The sequence below is a fragment of the Meriones unguiculatus genome, chromosome X (assembly GCF_030254825.1).
Source record: "Meriones unguiculatus strain TT.TT164.6M chromosome X, Bangor_MerUng_6.1, whole genome shotgun sequence".
Lineage (NCBI taxonomy): Eukaryota > Metazoa > Chordata > Mammalia > Rodentia > Muridae > Meriones > Meriones unguiculatus.
The window spans coordinates 13,020,500-13,035,144 of NC_083369.1; the positions used below are offsets into that span (position 1 = coordinate 13,020,500).

Here is a 14,645-nt window from a genome sequence, read left to right on the forward strand (position 1 = left end):
CTCTATGCTGACTTTCACTTTAGGGCCACACTCTCCCTTGGGCAGTACACCCCCTCTACGGGTTCCTTCCCCCCCCTCGCTCGTGCAGGTCCCCTCTCTCCCATATGGTTCTTCTCCTCATTTTTTCTTGGGAGCCTTCTACACGCGTTTCTTCTCTACGTGCTCCTGCACAGAGTCCTAGCTAGGCAAATGAAATGTATCCTTTTCAGCCATGCCACGGGGCAGCTGGCCCTCGATCCCTGGCCAATATCTGACGAGATATTGACCAGACCAGATTGCTCTCTCCAGAGACCCGCCTTCTCCTGGGACGCCATTAGAAGGCCTCTGTCTCTTTCGGCTCCCAGTGGATAACACCCATAACCACATCCCTACATAGGGACTTTTCTGCCCCCAATGGGAGACGCCCAGATGCCTGTCCCTCCAGACAGGCTGGAGAATTTCAGGTTTCTACACCTAGTGCCAGCTGGCACCAGGGCCTCTAAGTTTACATGCTTCTGTAACTAAACCTCACCTCAATGACAGATCAAAAACAAAGACTTCTTTAATACTGTCAGTGATTGGGTAAATAAAGTCCCGTCCAGGTAGACAGAGGTTCCCATGTACAAACCTCATCGATCCAAACCTTTCAATGCCTACCTACAGGATTTTCTCTGTGTTTCAGTGTCCTGCCAGACACAGATGTCTCCTACAGCCACAACAGCGCCAAAGCAGCTACAGGTGTTCAGCTCTGACCTCATGGACTTCCAACAAGATACAAGTGTTCGGCTCTGACCTTACAGACTTCTAACAAGCTGGACCTACACCTTCCCTCCCAGCCATGGGTGTTCTCACAGACCTGGAAAAGAATCAAAGCAGCCTATTCTTCCTGGACTTGGTCAACACTTCAGCCTTTTGAACTCCCTACATCGCCCCCAGTGTCAGCAGGAAGTAGCCAGAAGAGAAACTACGCCCCTTATCCACTTGTTGTTAACAAAAGGCTGAAGTGGTGTGCTTCAGGACCAGGACAAGTAGCTCCAGGTTCTCCCAGTGTTCCCCAGTCCTTCCCCGCTGCCTTGCATGGCTGGCAACTCTCTCTGTTGACAACCCTCTACCCTAAACCCTCTGCCCTAAATTTTCCAGGGCAGAGACTTCTCTTATTCTTAACCTTACAACCTGACCATTTGTTGCTATAATTCCCCTCTCTCTCAACCTCTTGCATGACAACCAAGAGCTACTTCCAGTGAGCCTAAATCTTATAAAAGGCAGCCCAAGCTTCCTATTTTTAATTACAGAAAAAGGGAGGAATGTTGGGATCAATAAGCAGGCACTTCTATGGCCAGCTCCAAGGGACTTGATCGGTTATCAGGCAGTTGTGAAGACACCTAAAGCTACCTGCGCATGTCCCTGGGTCACCCTATAAGAGAACTGGGGCCCTCCCCTTCTTCTCTCTCTCTTCCTTTCTCTTCCTCTCTCTGGCTCTCTGTCTCTGTCTCTGTCTCTCTCTCTCTCTCTCTCTCTCTCTCTGTAACCCCCTACCCCTAATAAACCTCCCGCGTGGAACCGATCTGGTGGTGTGATTTGTGGACCCGTGTGTAACCTCACATTTTCGTATATTTCCTAACACTAACAACAAAACTTATTTACACATTCCTATAGTTTTCCACCAGTAAACCATTATTTTCCAGAAGGAAGCTTAATCTAGTAGTTAAGAATGTGTGCTAACATCAGACTTCTTCAAAGTTTGACTCCAAAGATTTTTGTTTTAGTCTACAGTTTGCTTATACTTAAAAACGAGAATGTAGTATTAGTACTTATGTCATGGGATTGTTCTGACTCTAAAATAATATAACTTATTGGTCATGTGTCTTGAAAGAAAATACTGTTCAGAGTACTCATACTGAGAGACCAAAAGATTAAAAATCAGCTATTATTAGTATTTAAGGCCTGAAATAGCTGGGTGGAAAAGTCCAGGAATGCCCTGAGGGGAAGAACCACCTTACTGCATTCTTTCCCCACCCACTAGAGATATAGTTGCTAGGAAACTGGCCCATCCCCCTAGGGAGGGCCACCAGATCATTAATGGTTTGGGCACCTTCTTATAGCCAATCAATTAAAAATGTAGAATTTTGACCAATAAATGCTTGTTAGGCAGGAATCGCCCCTGGCTTTGGGCATGCTGGGAAGGACCAGAATCTTTAAATCACCCAACTAACCTGAGCACGAGGCTCTCACCGTTTAGGCTGTTGGGGGTGTGGGCCCAAGCTGCAGCTTGTAATGATTTATAATAAAAAGAACCTTATGTATTTACAGAGGAGTCTATTTATTCCTGGTCTTTTTGGGTTCATGAACTGGGCAGAACAATACTACATATTCACAAAGAAATATGCTTTTATTTTTCAATATTTAAAAATAGGTACTAATTAAATAATATTTTCATTGTACTAATAATTTCTGACAGAAAACTGTTTTAATGTTTTCACAAATTTTTATAAAGCCAAATCATATTTGTTTGAATTTTGAAAAGTACCTTCATAGTTTCAACTCCCATGTTCACTTTTAAAAAATCCTATTGTGATACAAAATGAAGAGGCATTATAGTTTTGCTTTTTAGTTCTCTTCAGAATTCACTTTTTAATTAGTGCCTCCATTACAGTGCACAATTTTTAAATGTTTTCAAACATGTCTTTGCTTTATTTTGTCAATGACAGAGATACAACAGGAAGACAGCATTATGTTATTTATCTTAGATATAAGCAAGTTTAACCTAAGAAGTTTTGGGCCTTAAAGTAATTGTTAAGTGTGAAGCTTGATTTGAAATGTAATTTCATATGAATCCAAATTTCTTGTTTGTCATTCTTTTGTGATAATAATTATGAGAAATAGAACCCTGTATTTTGTATCTAAACAATTTTAATAATGCATAGTATTATTTAATATTGTTAAAATCTACTTTTTCCTATGTATTTTAATATAATTTATTTATTACAATTTATTCACTTTATATCCCAACTGTAGTGCACACCCATGTCCCCTCTCAATCCCTCTCTCCCTCCATCCTTTATCTCTGCCTATGCCCCTTCCCAGTCCACTGATAGGGGAGGAACTCCTCCCCTTCGACCTCACCCTAACCTATTAAGTCTCAGCAGGACTTTCTTTCCTCTGTGGCCTGGTAAGGCTGCCCCCCACTTCAGGAGAAGGTGATCAAAGAGCCAGCCACTGAGTTCAGGTCAGAGACAGCTCCTGTTCCCCTTACTAGGGAGCCCATTTGGAGACTGAGCTGCCACAGGCTACATCTATGCAAGGGTTCTAGTTTATCTCCATGAAGGGTCCTTGGTTGGAGTATCAGTCTCAGAAAAGACCCCTGGGCCCAGATTTTTTGGTTCTGTTGTTATCCTTGTGGAGCTCCAGACCTTTCCAGTTTTTTCTATCTCCCCCTTCTTTCATAAGATTCCCTGCATTCTGCCCAAAGTTTGGCTATGATTCTCAGCATCTGCTTTAACAACCTGCTGGGTAGAGTCTTCCAGAGGACCTCTGTGTTAGGCTCCTGTCTTGTTTATTGTTTTCATCTTCTTCGGATGTCTATCCCCTTTGCCTTTCTGAGTGAGGATTGATCATCTTACCCAGGGTCCTCTTTCTTGGTTAGCTTCTTTAAGTGTACAGATTTTAGTATGTTTATCCTGTGTTATATGTCTAATATCCACTTATAAGTAAGTGAGTACATGTGTGTCTTTCTGCTACTGTGATAGCTCACTCAGGATAATCTTTTCTAGTTCCCACCATTTGCCTGCAAATTTCATGATTTCCTTGTTTTTAATTGCTGTGAAGTATTCCATTGTGTAAATGTACGGCAATTAAAATTTTTGTATCCATTCCTCAACTGAGGGACATCTGGGTTGTTTCCAGATTCCAGCTATAATGAATAAAGCTGCTACAAACATGGTTGAACAAAAGTGGTTGTTGTATAGTTGAGCTTATTTTGGATATATGCCTAGGAGTGGTAAAACTGGATCTTGAGGAAGCACTATTCCTAATTGTCTGAGAGAGTGCCAGATTGATTTCCAAAGTGGTTGTATAAGTTTACATTTCCACTGGCAGTGGAGGAGGGTTCCCGTTTCTCCACATCCTCTCCAGCATGTGTTGTCACTTGTGCTTTTGATGTTAGCCATTTTGATGGCTTAAGGTGAAATTTCAGTGTCGTTTTGATTTGCCTTTCCCTGATGACTAAGGATGTTGAACATTTCTTTAAGTGTTTCTCTGCCACTCTATATTCCTCTATTGAGAATTCCCTGTTTGGCCATGTAGCCCATTTTTTAATTGGATTACTTGATTTTTGCTGTTTAACTTCTTGCATTCTTTATATATACTGGATATTAGCCCTCAGTCAGATACAGCCTTGGTGAAGATCCTTTCCCAGTCTGTAGGCTGTTGTTTTGTTCTTATGACAGTGTCCTTTGCTTTACATAAACTTTTCAGTTTCATGAGGTCCCATTTATGAGGTCCCATGATGGTTGATCTTGGAGCCTGTGCTATTGGTGTTCTATTCAGGAAGTTGTCTCCTGTGCCAATGAGCTCAAAGTTCTTCCTCACTTTTTCTTCTAACAGGGTGTGTCTGGTTTTATGTTGAGGTCCTTGATCCACTTGGACTTTAGTTTTGTGCAGAGTGATAAGTACGGATCTCTTTACATTTTTCTCCAAGTAGATATCAAGTTAGACCAGCATCATTTGTTCAAGATGCTGTTTTTTTTCCATTGTATGGTTTTGGCATCTTTGTGAACAATCAGGTGTCCATAAGTCTGTAGGTTTATTTCTGGGTTTGTATTTGATTCCATTAATCCGCCAGCTTCTTTCTATGCCAATACCATACAGTTTTTATTACTGTTGCTCTATAGTAGAGCTTGAGATCAGGGATGGAGATATCTCCAGAAGATCTTTTATTGTATAGGACTGTTTTAGATGAATTTACTTTTTATAGAAAGAAAAGTATATTTTGGCTTATCATTCCAGAAGGATGAGTCCATCATTGCAGAAGACATGGCAGCAGGTAATTATGGAAGCAGGAGAAGGAAGGTAAGAACTCATGTCATTTAATTATTCAGTTAATTCACTTTTGAAATCAGAGAATAACTATTACAAGCCTCTAAAGTTAAAATGATTTTAAAATATGAAAGAGAGTTCTGTCACTGTGCATTACAAAGTCCCTAAAAGATAAGTTGTAAGGACTCTAAGAGACATGATAAGAGGAATGGGTATGATCCTTGCTTTTTATTAGAGTGTTCAAAACAGACACTCAGAAGTAAATTTATAAAGGTAATAATCTCTTTTGTAAGCAGTCAATAATAGGTACAGCGAAAAATTAATGGTGCATAAAAAATGACTTCAAGCTGCATTTACAATACCAGAAGCAGCAACAGCAGGGATGTGGCAATGAACTTTTTGTGCACAATGGCAGCAGCCTTGTTTCTTGCTTCTTAATGTTAGTTCTTAGGAAGTAGCTCATAGGGAGAGAATTGTTAGCAATCCTATCTATAAAACTAATTGCTTACATTCAGCTAATCAAAAAGAGACTTACCTCTAGAGATTACAATCTGTTTAGGAAGTATCAGGAAAACAGTCTTTGAAATGGGATTTCCTTCAGTTCAGTTTTAGAATCACATTGGAAAATTCTCAAGAGCTGCCTTTCTTCAAGTTCCTGTCAAAATATCCTGTAAATACTCCTGTAAAATCACTCAGAAAAATATCTCAAAAACTCAGAATATCTGCGATTTTTTTTCACTATACAAATTACTCTTAACAAAGTGTAATAAGTACCATTGCACAAACTCCTAATGTAATCCTATATGTTCTCTATGCAATGATTTTATAGTTCCAAGTGAAAATATAAAACACTCTAGGAAGTATTAATAATTTTCGACATATGTTAAGAATCATTAATGCCACTCTAATTACATTTTTTGAATAAGGCATTTAATTTCTAGACTCAGCAGTCTAAATATAAAATCAAATCTGGAGACTTTGATAAACAGTTTTGTAGTTCCTAAAATGTTAAATGTAGAAGTATCATATGATCTAACAATTCTATTTCTAGAAACTTACCTTAAATTTAAAAATATACATTTATATGATTGTTTACAGTAGAATTATAAATAATAGCTAGAAATGGAAAGAACCTATATGACTATTAAACTGAAGAATGGGACAATAAAGCATGATATTTACTTATTTACTTTTATTATTGAATAACATTAATAACACTTGTTACAGTATAAATGAACCTTGAGAATATCAGGCTTTATTAGCATGGTAATATAATCTGAAATCTCAATACTTTGAAATCTGAGTAGGAGGATTATGAGTTCATGATCAGACTACAATAAACAGTACGTTGAGTTCAAGATGAGCATGGACAACATAGTGATGCATGGTATCAAAAATGCTATCATCTACTTAATATGACTTTAACTCATGAATTTGAAGAAATAAAATATTTTAGTGTTTGTGTGGACTAGGTGTGTGGCCAGGAATTATGACAAAATCTAAGTGATAAGTATTGTAATAGTTGTGATTATTGTGTGAATTATTCATGTGTAGAGAAATCTACCACAATGAATCCCAATATACAACTTAAATATGTTGAAAATTTGAACAAACTAAAATATTATACTAACAAAAATTTAAAAGTACTTTAAAATTAAGTAATGATGATGTTACATAATTTTAATCATACCTAACATCATTAAATTGTATACTTTTCATTTGTGATTTAATTTCCATCAGTTTTTTTTGTTGTCCCACTAATAAAAAGAACACAGTGATAAGCCAGACTTTTTAGTATGTAATATGTGTATCAGGCTTTTTATTACTTTTCTTTAAATTAAAATAGCAATAGACTGGTCTTACACATCAATTTTTGAGGTTAGATGATATTGGCATCTATTCACTATCCTGTCACTTTCTGCCATTTTGCTTTATTGAATCCCTTCATTATTAAAGTAGAAATAATAATAATTGACTCATAAGATTTTTGTAAGAACCAAATGTATTATGAACATAAATACTTTCCAAACTCTCAAGGATTTGCTAGACACTGAAAAATTCATAGCTTTAAAGAGGAAGGAACAACTTTCTTTCACTCTTTTGTTCTCTGAGGCCTGATGATACCTGAAGACTACAACTGAAATGTTTCTTAGTATCTACTTACTTGTTAATGAGTGGTTGCTTCTGAGTTACTTTCATGTTTTATGTAAAAGCTACTAAAAGTCAAGAATTTAAGTTTTTATTTGCTCTTGTTGCGCATAAACTAACAAAGTTTATACAAAAAAATTGCGGGATATTAGATCTTGAAGAAGTGAACAAGTGCAAAGTTAAGGCAGAGTTCTGACTGTAAATGGTTCAGAGAGGGTATCTTAACAGTCAGACTTCTGAAATTTATCAGTGTTCAAACTGCACACAATTTCATAATCATGTCCTTTGAAAATTACTTTTCAGGGGATAATGAAAATTTTGAGTAGGAGAATTAAGTTCATATTTATTGAAGAAGCTCATTCCTTGGCAGAGAAATGGTACGAAACTAGAGTAGAAGAAAACAGAGAACACTTTCTAGCTTTTAGAAAACGTAATTTTATTTCCTGTGGGAAATTTTAAAGATATTTGTTTACATTTAGGGCCATTAAAGTTGTGTGTGTATGTACACATGTATGTTGGAGTGATTGTAATTTTAGAAAACATTGCCAATTTAATAATATTCATATACTATTTACAAGCAAGGGATTCCTTCAAGAAATGTTGCAAAGATTTTGTTGAATCTGAAAACTACTTATAGAACCCTAGTGCACATCATTTTACCTCCATATTCTTCACCTGCTCTTCGGCAAAATAAAGACACTTGATGAATTAATACTCAAAAATTCTTTTATTCTTCATATATTGTGATTCTATTTTGTTTTGTTCTATATTCTTTATATTTCTAGGAAAGATATATGAATAATAGGTGATATTAAATAATTTAAATATAGCATGAAGGCTTTATGAAAAATAAACTTGAAAATCACCTTTTTGTTTTTTCATAAATAAGTCATGTTTATTTAAAATTGGTATTTAATTTCATTATGTAAAATATATAAATGTTATACAAAAACAAAGATAAAAACACAGTGTTACAATGAAATAAAAATGACCATATATTTAAAACAAAGTTTATTTTATTAATTAAAATTGTTTCTTGGAAGTAGGAGAATAAGTAAAATTTCTTTGTGCATTTTGAGGTCTATATCAATATGTGGACAGCAATATGGAAGCAAATTGGGTATGAATTGTTATATAAGTAAACATTTAATCACATGTTAGTTATTTGCTAGCTCACTTCATCATATTGTTTATGCAGCAAGGAAGGTTTACCTACTAACTTGCCTTTGGATCATTGTTTTGATATGAAGATTTTACACTGATGAGGTATTTTTTAACTCATCCTTCAGACTTTCTATTTGGTGTTGTCTATGCTAACTGAGGAGTAGTGATATTCATGATCAGTGCTGGGTAAAGCATTAAGCAATTCCAAACTATATCCTTACTCCAAATGCCTATCACCTTCTTGTTGTCAGATTCTTAATGCCCTTAACTTCCTGGGTAGTTTTGCTCTTGTCACTCTGTTAAATAGTTTACTGGAAATATGATAGAACAGCTAGCATATGTAACTCATGCGTTGGACTGTGGTGTTGTATTATGTATGCCACGTAGTGTTTTAAAGGTAATGATGATTGCTTTGTCTTTTGAAAGGACAGAATTTCAGCAAAGTCCATTCAAAAGTTTCCCTCAAAGGAAGAACTTTCTTTGTAAACTTGCTTATCTTCCATATCTTTACAACTATCAAAGAATGTCTTCTAACAACAATGGGAATTGTAACAAAGATAAATAGATAAGCTAATGACAAGTTAACAGACTTTCTGTAATAAAACTTTACTGTCTTTCAATTATGACTCCTTCTTCCTCCATTGGTTGGCTGCCAGAAGATTTAGATGTGAATGCCTCCACTCCCACTGGACTCTCAGGAATCTATACTAATTACATTAATATTACCTCACTCAATAAAAGTAATTACCCACAGCTAGATATCCCAAAAGCATATCTCAGAAGTATACAGTGTAATAAGTATGAATTATCTTCCTCTTCTTACTAAATATGAATGGGGACACACAGTAAAATACAAGACAGATCATAGATCCTTAAATACAGCATTAAACTTTGACAATAGCCTGCTCTGTATACATTCCAAATATGTAAACTAGTAAATTTTTATATTTTCATAAGTTTGAGTTGGAACAATTGTAACCTAATTTATTTCCTCACTGGTATATATTGACTCTAAAATTTTTAATGTTTTGCAGTTTTCTTTTAATGTCTTTTTCGTAATTTATATGAAAAAGTTTCATGTTATTAACAGTGATGAAAATAGGAAGATAAAGAGCCCTTAACTGAAGATGTGCTTACAAAATTATTAAAATTGTGAAGAATGTTTTTAATTATTTAATTTATTTATTATTTATTACAGTTTATTCACTTTGTATCCCTTCTGTAGCCCCATCTCTCCTCTCCATCCAGTTTCACCCACCCTCCCTCTTCTCTGCTATGTCCTTTCCCTAGTTCTCTGGTTAGGGGAGGCCCCCCTCCCCTTCTATCTGATCCTAGTGTATATGGTCTCACCAAGGTTGGTTTCATCATCTTCCTTCAGGAGGAGGTAATCTAACAGCCAAGAGCCAGCCACTGAGTTTACATCAGAGACAGCCCTGCTTCCCTTACTAGGGATACCCACTTGAAAACTGGGCAGCCTACGGGCTTCAATGGAGCAATGGTTCTAGGTCCTCTCCATGCATGATCCTTGGTTGGCCCAGTACCCTTGGCCTAGGATCCTTGGCTCTGCTGTTCTCCTAATGGAGCTCCTGGTCCCTCCAGGGCTTTCTAAATCCTCCTTCTTCCATAAGATTCCCTGTACACTGTACAAAGTTTGGCTATGAGAGTCAGCATCTGCTTTGATACCCTCCTGGGTAGAGTCTTTCAGAGGCCCTCTGTGGTAGGCTCCTGTCCTGTTCCCTGTATTCTCCCACTTACAATGTTTATAATGTTTGCCCTTTTGAATTAAGGATTAAGACACTTCCTTAGGGTGTTCCTGGTTGTTTAGCTTCTTTTGGACTATAGATTTTGTATGTTACTATTTTCATGGCAGCTATATTCATAATAACTAGAATTTGGAAACAACTTAGATGTCCCTCAACTGAAGAATGGATTCAACAGTTGTGATACATTTATGCAACGGAATACTTCTCAGCTATTAAAAACAAGGAAATCATGAGATTTGAAGGCAAAGGGTGGGAATTAGAAAAGATCATCCTGAGTGAGTTATCTCAGAAGCAGAAAGACACATATGGTATATACTCACTTATAAGTGGATATTAGCCATATAATATAGGAACAACCTAGTAAAATCTATAGTCCTAAAACAGGTAAACAATGTTCTTATGCTACATATTAAAAAGCTTTGTTGAGAATATGATAATGGTTATATGATTTAAACTTTGTTAAAAGATGAAATAATTATTGAGGGTGTTGCAGTTGATATTTCAAAGATATATCATCTAAGGTGATGTTAGATGGCATGTAACAAACTTGCTTATGCATAAATGTCATGAAGAAGCTGTCATATGCCACTTCTTGACGTAAAAGACTTGTTTGCATAATGCCCTAATAAAATACATATATTAAAATGTCATTTTTCTAATACAGGATAATTTTGTTATTAGAAAAAGTATAAAGAAAAAAGGACCAGACAAAAGACATTTTAAGACACAGTAGCTATATAATATTACGTAAAATGATATAGTATGACTTACAAAGGTTCATGTACTGGAGTGTTGATCCTCAGTGTGACTAAAGTCAGGTAATTGAACATTTTAAAACTGCAGCCTTGTGAGAGAAACTAAGGTCATTAGGGATACAAAACCACACACACACGTCCTATATATATATATATGTTTTATTACATATATATGTAATATCAATAGATTCATAGATAGATAGATAGATAGATAGATAGATAGATAGATAGATAGATAGATGCTGAGTTACTTCTCTTGGGATATATGACCATGAGTTATTCCTTCCAGGAGAAAGCTCTTACAAAGGCTTGAATCTAAGCCGTGATATGTTCCCTATTATCTTTTCTGGCCATACCTACTCCAACAATTGTACTACATTCTGTTTTGGGATATTCTCCAGAGCTGGGATGTTAGTAAAAAGATGCAAGTACTATGTCTTCAAACCTCCAGAACTATGAGATGATCAGATATTTTTTCTTTGTAAAATTAGCCTGATTCATATTTGTACAGTAAGGGAAACCTGACTAATACGTCAGATATTTCAGTGGTTTGAGGGGACCGTTCTCCAAGGAAAAGTGTCTCTTTGAAAGATTAAACTCTGTCAAAACTGAGGCCACAAATTGTTGCTAGAATCCATTAACTATATCAACAGTTAATAATATGATCTCCATAAAAATAAAGAGCAGAAACTGTGGCTTACTTAGAATTTCCAAGGGAAACTATATCTGAAAAATATATTATTTACAAGAAACATTTCTAAGTGTGCAATGAACACAGAAAATAAATAACAATAAATGTCAACAATCAAACCCAACTGATTGGAAAAAAAAACTCTCTTCTGAATTTCTACAAAACTTTGAATAAAATCATGACTTTAATTTTTACTATGTTTTACAACTATGATATGATTCCTAATGGATTTCTAACTAGAAAAAAAGCTATGTTGTTTTTGAGGTTCCCTAAACAACAGAAATATTGGTTGATATGTTGGGTAAAACGAAGAAGACAAAATTCTGACATCATAAAATTTTACATAGATTTATGGTATAATACAACAATATAATGATTTATATAGGCTTTGTGCTCAGTCATAAACATGATTTAGAAATCAATTTTCTCAGATACCATCAGGTTTTAACAAGAAAAGACAGATATAAGGAATAATTACCAGTAACTTTGTGAAAATCATAAATCAAAAGCCTGAGAATTAAATTGAATTAAAAACTGATATATACACACATATATATGTATATATAACTATGAGTTTTTAATTCAATTATATATATAATTTTAATTCAATATATATGTTTATAAAATATAAATATATTAAATATATTCATAAGTACATATATTAAATATATTCATATTTATTTTTTAAATTTAATATAATTTATTTATAAATTACAATTTATTCACTTTGTATCCCCCCTGCAGCCACCTCCCTTGTCTCCTCCCAGTCCCGCCCTCCCTCCCTATTCTCTCCCTTGCCCTTTTCCTAGTCCACTGATAGGGGAGGACCTCCTCCCTTCTTTCTGACCCTAGCTTATCAGGTCTCTTCAGAACTAGCTGCATTGTATTCTTCTGTGGCCTGGCAAGGCTGCACCCCCAGGGGCAGATGATCAAATAGCTGTCCACTGAGTTCATGTCAGAGACAGTTCCTGTACCCCTAACTAGGGAACTCACTTGGAAACCGAGCAGCCAATGGGCTTCCTTTGAGCAGAGGGTCTAGGTCCTCTGCATGCATGGTCCTTGGTTGGAATGTCAGCTTCTGTAGGCCCCCCTGGGCCCAGATGTTAAGATTGTGCAGCAGCATTATACAGCGGGTTCCACAGGGGAGTCTTTATTAAAGAAAGGGGGAGGGGTCACAGAGACCTCTGGGAAAGGTAGGATAGAGAGAGTGCAAGAGAAAGAAGACAAAAGAGAGACAAAGCAGAGGGTTGGTCCTTTTTTTCTTTATTATTTACACTTCATTCACTTTGTATCCCCCCTGTGGTTCTCTCCCTCCTCCCGTCCCAATCCCTCCCTTCCTCCACCCTTTGCATGCATGCCCCTCCCCAAGTCCACTGATAGGGGAGGACTTCTTTTCCTTCCTTCTGATCCTAGTCAATTAGGTCTCATCAGGAGTGGCCACATTGTCTTCTTCTGTGGCCTGGTAATGCTGCTTCCCCCTCAGGGGGAGGTAATTAAAGGAGTAGGCCAATCGGTTCAGTCAGAGACAGTCCCTGTTCTTATTACTATGGAACCCACTTGGATACTGAACTGCCATGGGCTATATCTGTGCAGGGGTCTTAGGTTATCTCCATGCATAGTCCTTGGTTGGAATAGCAGTCTCAGGAAAGACCCCTGTGCTCAGATTTTTTGGTTCTGTTGCTCTCCTTGTGGAGTTCCTGTCCTCTCCAGATCTTACTGTTTCCCACTTCTTTCCTAAGATTCCCTGCACTCTGCCCAAAGGTTGTCCGTAAGTTTCAGCATCTACATTGATAGTCTGCAGGGCAGAGCTTTACAGAGGTCCACCCATCAGAATGGCCAAGATCAAAAACTCAAGTAACAACACATGTTGGAGAAGTTGTGGAGAAAGGGGAACCATCCTCCACTGCTGATGGGAATGTAAACTTGTACAACTACTCTGGAAAGCAATCTGGCGCTTTTTCAGACAACTAGGAATAGCGCTTCCTCAAGATCCAGCTATACCACTCCTAGGCATATATCCAAAAGATTCTCAAGTACACAATAAGGACATTTGCTCAACCATGTTTGTAGCAGCTTTATTTGTAATAGCCAGAAGCTGGAAACAGCCCAGATGCCCCTCAGTGGAGGAATGGATGCACAAATTGTGGTATAGCTACACAATGGAATATTACTCAGCAATAAAAAACAAGGAAATCATGAAATTTGCAGGTAAATGGTGGGATCTGGAAAAGATCATCCTGAGTGAGCTATCCCAGAAACAGAAAGATGCACACGGTATATACTCACTCATATAGACATATAATATAGGATAAACCCACTAAAATCTGTACACCTAAAGAAACTAATCAAGAGGGAGGACTCTTGTTAAAATGCTCAATTCCTATCCAGAAAGGCAAGGAGGCTGGATATCAGAAGAAGGAGAAAAGAGGGAACAAGTCAGGAGCCTGACACAGAGGGTTGGTCTTTTTATGGAGCAACTTAACCACTCCTGCCAGGTTCGACTACCTGTTTGGCAACACATGATGACACCATAGGTAACTAGGCAACCCTGAAGCAGGCTGCCTAAATACTAACACCAGGTGTTTTGGCTTTGTTGTTCCCCTTGTGGAGTTCCTGTCCCCTCCAGGTCTTTCTATCTCCCTCTTTTTCTATAAGGATTCCAGTACCTTGCCCAAAGTTTGGCTATGAGTCTCAGTATCTTCTTCGAAGATAGAAGAAGGTAGAGTCTTTCAGAGGTCCTCTGTGGAAGGCTCCTGTCTTGTTCCTTTTCTTACTTCTGATGCCTATCTTGTTCGGCCTTCTGAATGAGTATTAAGCATCTTCCCCAGGTTCCTCGTTGTTTAGCTGGAACCTCTGCTCGGATGTAGCCCATGGTAGCTCAGAAACCAAGTGGGTTTCCCTAGTAAGGGGAACAGGGACTATTTTTGACATGAGCTCAATGGCAGGCTCTTTGATCTCCCCATCCCCCAAGGGAGGAGCATCCCTGCCAGGTCACAGAGGAAGACTTTGCAACCAGTCCTGAAGAAACCTGATAAAACAGGGTCAGATGAAAGAGGAGGTGTTACCCTATCAGTGGACTTGGAAAGAGGCAGGGAGGAGATGAGGGAGAGA

At 37.3% G+C, this 14,645-nt stretch overlaps 1 pseudogene; it reads right to left on the reverse strand.

The window, feature by feature from the left end:
- Nucleotides 1-14,406, reverse strand: part of LOC110544739 (barrier-to-autointegration factor-like) — a 124,408-nt pseudogene extending 110,002 nt beyond the window's left edge.
- Between the last annotated feature and the right edge of the window lie 239 nt (nt 14,407-14,645).